Raw genomic sequence first — 6,000 nt, 5'->3', positions numbered from 1 at the left:
CTATTTTTATAGAAATGGAGACAATAAAAGGAACTACAGGCCTATAGACTATGTGGCAGTTCCTGTATATAAGAACTATTTAATCTAAAACATGGAAATAGCCCCAGGAAAAAGCAAACAAACAGACAAGCAAACCAAAACCAACACAGTGTTTCCTCTCCCTTAACCACTAGCATTCAAAGTTAGGCAGCAAGCTATGTTCTCTTTCTGGCCTGAAGTTTTTTGTAGGTTTCTTCTGTCCAGTTTAATATGAGCAGTTGAGGGAACCTTGTGTCAGGGGCACTCTTTTGGGACACAAGCTGTGACATACCAGGGACCAGGTCTACTGCTTCTTCAGGAAGCATTATAACCATCAATAGGTATATAGAGGGTTGCTGTCTTAGACTCTGTTTTTAAGGCTCATAGTCCTGCTCAAATCTTACAAGGCATACCTTTACTGCTAAATAAAAGAGCCAGAAATCTAGGTTAAGCAACAAGTTCCCAAGTCACCTGCAGTACTTAAATGTGACTTTATGAACTGGGTCCCTTTTGAACTGCTTCCAGTAACATTCTCCAAGATAAATTTTGTTCCAGAGGGAGCTATCCCTCAGCTGTGTAGCCACGAAATAGTTTGTGCCATTTGGTTTTGAGGTCAGGAATTGGCTCAAGGCCCCTTTTTAATTAGAAGCATAAACATGGCTTTAAAGAGCACACATGGGTGTCAAACTTCATTAGAGGATTTGTGGTTGTGAATCCCAAGTAAGCAGAGTAATTTCTGTTGTAGACTTCGTTCAAGCACCTGCAGTCTAGAAAAGGGGAAGGTTTAGCCTCAAGAGGTGCACTCCTCTGAGGTGTTTCTCTGTGGCTTGGCAATTACAATGCTTCCTTATTAGGATTTTGGATTAACTCCTAGGAGGAAAGGAATGTCCAAGGTAGGTACTGCATTTTATACCATATAGGCACCCACCTCCACAATCAGATCCACCCCTACAATACTTCATGGAGTTTTTCTTATTTTGTTTGTCTTAGACTTAATCTCTGCTCATGCACCCTCTGCTGATGCCAGTTCAGACGAAGAACAGAAACTTCCTGGTTAGGAACCCAAGTAGGCCAGAAGCTCACATGTTAGGAAAAAAAAAAAACACATCAGAAGATTTTAAAACATCAAATAAAAGCATCATATTCCTTTGCTGTTTTTCAGGTCATCATAGATGCTGTCACTCTTGCTCTTTCTTTCCTTTTTAAGGGGTCAGCACCAGCTCAGGGATAACAACAGTCACTGACTCCCACAGTCCTTGTTCTCAGATTTAATACTTCAAGACCATCTTCTGTGGTAAATCCAAATAAAGAGGATGACAAAGAAAGTTGCCAGAAACATTTCCCTTTCAAGGGAATCTAAAATACATCTGAACTGCTCTACAGAAGTACACACAGTTTGTTTTATTTAGCATTATGTTGGCTTTTTCCTTTCCTTTTCAGACTCTTAAACTCTCCAAGGCAGGGACTTGTTCTTGATTTGATCCAGTCTTACCTCCTTAGCAATGCCATTTGCACAGCAGCTGAGCAAGAGGCCTGATTCTGAAGTAGCAACACACTGAACATCAGAAAACATAACGATAATTTTGTTTACAGTCATTGGAAGACCACACACAAAAATACTGATGTGTTTGGTCTGTGATGGAGAGGGAAGGGCGTGTATAACTAACATACCCCATCAGAACATTGAATGTCCTAGCCCAGATGCTCTCTCTCACACACTTGTGAATCGCTTTAATATAATGCAATATAATAAAAAATACATATGAGCTACAATTCTCTCCGTTTTCTACCAGCCTTTCTCTTTCCCTTAATCTTGACAGCTGGATTAACAGCTGGCACAAATAAGAGTGGACACTAAAGGATGATAATTTTTCCTCATTTTAGACAAAAATTTTCTGCTACCTCAATTCCAGTCATATCTGTATCATCCTGTCTCTGCAACATCCCAGGAAAGTCCATCCTTTATAGGAATCAGTATGCATGAGATAAGAGTGAGATACATAGTACCATTTATAGTGCTTTTAAGGTCTCTGGGGATCTTTTAAGACAGCTCTCTGTTTACATCTTAAAGGAAACATCACAGGGTCAATAATCTGGCTCACAGCTATTACTTTTCTATTAGAATTTAAACAACAACATGAAAAAGCTAAACCAGAAAAATATATGGCTTGGGAAGTAAAAAAAATTCAAGTTCCTGCCCCAACCATACTGGTTCTCACTGTTCAGGGAATAGTGATAGGGAAAATGTTTACTTTTCTCCTGTACAGAACTACTTTGGCAGCTATGAAGTTGCTACAGAATCCTGAAACATCATTTCTTCTCAGAAACATGCACTTAACATAAAACCACAAAGGACTTGGAAAGGGGAGAGAACAAACAGAAGGGTTGCTTTAAGCATCCCTTTTTGTGCTGGGATCTGAATGTACTGAGGAAAACTCAAGACTGTGGCTGCACATGGGAGATCAGTATCTACTAGGAAGCCACTGTTCTCATCATTTGGCTTTGTTTCTGATTTTCTTTCTCCCCTTTCCTTCTACTTGTGTTTGTCCTGTTTTGTTCTATGACATGAAGATATGACATCTTCATCAGCCGACAGAATAAAGAATAAAACTGAACAAGCTGTACATAGCTGTACATAGCTGTTTTTTCCTTATGAATACCTAAAGTTGCTACAGAGCTTTTGCTCGTTAACTAAATTCATCGATAATACAAAATAATCTCATCTCCACATTATGCACCTGTAGATGAATTTGTTTTCAAATTTGAATTAGAAAATTCTATTTCCCTGCTTCTCCTAATTTTAAAATAGTTACCTGTGTTCAACAGCATCAGGAATTATTATTTGCTTCAAGGTAGCTCCCTTAAAAATCTAAACAATAACTACATTACACAAAGCTCTATGAGCACATTGCAAATTTGTTAAAGCAAAGACGTTGTTTAAGCAGAGACTCAATTAGGAAAGAACATACAGCCAGCTGAACATGAGCCAGCAGTGTGCCCAGGTGGCCAAGAAGGCCAATGGCATCCTGGCCTGCATCAGAAATAGTGTGGCCAGCAGGAGCAGGGAAGTCATTCTGCCCCTGTACTCAGCACTGGTTAGACTACACCTTGAGTACTGTGTCCAGTTCTGGACTCCTCAATTTAAGAAGGACATTGAGATACTTGAATGTGTCCAGAGAAGGGCAACGAGGCTGGTGAGGGGCCTCAAACACAAACCCTACGAGGAGAGGCTGAAGGAGCTGGGATTGTTTACCCTGGAGAAGAGGAGGCTCAGGGGAGACCTCACTGCTGTCTAAAACTACCTGAAGGGAGGTTGTAGCCAGAAGGGGGTTGGTCTCTTCTCCCAGGCAACCAGAACCAGAACAAGAGGACATAGTCTCAAGCTGTGCCAGGGGAGGTTTAGACTCAAGGTGAGGAGAAAGTTCTTCATGGAGAGAGTTGTTAGACATTGGAATGTGCTGCCCAGGGAGGTGGTGGAGTCACCATCCCTGGAGGTGTTCAAGAGGGGATTGGACGTGGCACTTGGTGACATGGTTTAGTGGTCATGAGGTCTTGGGTGACAGGTTGGACTTGATGATTCTTGAGGTCTTTTCCAACCTTATTAATTCTGTGGTTCTGTGATAAAAATGAGCAGCCCTACAAAAAATGCTACTGGAAGACAATCCTGGGTTTCTGATTTCCAGTTTACTACCCTGTCCCAGAATCAGTTTCTTAATTCTGTTGCAGCTGGAAGACCTTTATTCATATGACAAGGTATACAAATGGAGCTCAGGCAACACCCTCACCTCGACTGCCAGCTGCTTTGGACAAGGCTTTTTGGGTTTATTGCATAAAGTCCAACTTCCTTCCAGCCCACAGACACAAGCACAGCACAAACATTGAATCCTGTTACACAAGCGCAGGCATGCCAGGCAGATTTTCTGTTAGTACTGAGGGTTTTAGAAAGTGTGTTCATTTTCATTGCTCTGTGGTTTTGTCAGCACGCTAATACATGTCATGAGACAGGTTTTCCTGTATCTTTTTTTTTCCCAGAGGGAAGGTGGGGAGGGGGGGAAGTGCTATTTCACAATAAACTTATTTGCACTGTGGAACTAAAGAAAAGTTTCAAAACTGAGGGCAAAACTGCAGTTTATGGCTTCACAAAGGATTAAAGGAATACACAGGAGATGTACTTTATAAGTTCTCTTCAAGGAGATGGCTTGCTTTTATGTAAACTGCCTTTCATCTTATCATATATTGTTCACAGTGAGGATATAAAGTAGACAGGATATTGAGTGAGGCTACAAAACGATGCAGAAGGAAGCAAAGCTCTTTCCAGAAGTTTATATTCTGAAATCTGACCGAAATGCTCCAAGATTTCCACATCTCCATTTCTTTCTTGGAAGTATACTTATGCTTCTGTAAACCCAACAAGCACCTGTGATTTATATTTTGGAACAAGACACGAAACTTCTTAAGCAAACAGTCGGTGCGTTCAGTAGGGAAGCACTAAGCCTACTCTACCACATTGGAGTCCTCTGCTACATAAATGACCCTTGGGCATAGTTTTTCTGTGCTGCCTTACATAGTCAACTGGGACTTTTATGAATACCTGAGACTTTTTTAAGGAATACTGGAATTTACACTCAATTCTGTATAAAGCATTGGTGCCGGGGAAAACTCTCCTTCTGATTATCTGGAATAACTTGCCAAATAAATAGCACTTTTCTTCCTGTTTTCTTTGGGAAACTTCTCCTTGACGATGCAAAACAATCTAAAACGTTATTTTTAACAGAATGTTCTGTGCACCCAGTTTGGAATTCCACAAAAATGTGGAATATCCATGTCCAGAGAGTGAATTTTATTCCAAGCCATTTTTCACTCAATGCTTTCTGAAATAGACCTTAAAATACTGTTCTATGAATATATAATAATGAAAGTTCATTATAAGCTGGGTAAGAGAATATCAGGAAGATAAAATTTGCCCAGTGTCTGATTTCAGAGGTGCTAAACTTGAGCTGGATGCGGTGGGAGCTGCAAGCATTCAGTGCTTCAGAAAAACATGCCCATGGTGTGAGACTACATAATTACATTTGGCTCTTCATCAAAGACCATCACTCAGTAGCTCAATTACAAACCATAGGCCAGATTAAAAAAGCCACAGATTTGTTATGATCTATCAGGTACCAGGCTGATAGTACTGAATTAGGTAAAGCAGATGCACAATCTCCTTCAACCCAGCAACAGATCCCGATCTGCATGAGATTGTAGCCAAAGTAACAAGATATTTTGAGAGGAAAAATAAGGTCCACTAATGCCCAGCATAGCCTCTGGATGAGTCCTCGCTTAACATCAATTAGATGAGAGGATACCTAAAAGAATTTGAGCCCGACTGCACACACTCAAGTAGCTCCATCTGTAAAAGAAGGGGCATAGAGCCAATTTTTTAACATCAACACTGTTTCACATTGATTGAAAAGAACAGGTGCTAAAACTGTTCCTTTTTCAGAGGCAGAAGTAGGTTATTTAATGTGAATTCCAACCCAGTGAGTAGCAAGTCATTGATACAGCAATGTCAGGTTGTCTGATGCTTTTTCCTTCTCTCATATGCCAAAAATTCATTCCTGGTGCATATTTATGCATAATGAGATTTGTATAATTCAGTGCAGTCAGTGACTGCCTAGAAAAAGCATAGATTAAATCAAAACACATTTTAATGATTTTACTTGGTTTTAAAAAAAATACTTTTTCTAAATTGATTTTTTTTCTGCTGAGTACTTGAACTTCCACTTAAATTACCTACATTTTAAATGAACTGAATGGGATATTAGCAAAATTATTTAAAGCCAATTGATTATACCCTGATGTCGGCATTGGAATACCTCAGTTTTAGAAACCTAAGTTTCTTGAGGAGGTGAGTAGCCACTGAACATTTTACTAAAAATTAATTCAAGACATTTGTATTGGATCAGTGAAATTCATAACCAGAAAGTAAAAAGCACT

This window comes from Indicator indicator, chromosome 1 (genome assembly GCF_027791375.1).
Source record: "Indicator indicator isolate 239-I01 chromosome 1, UM_Iind_1.1, whole genome shotgun sequence".
Lineage (NCBI taxonomy): Eukaryota > Metazoa > Chordata > Aves > Piciformes > Indicatoridae > Indicator > Indicator indicator.
This window is presented reverse-complemented; position numbering follows the sequence as displayed.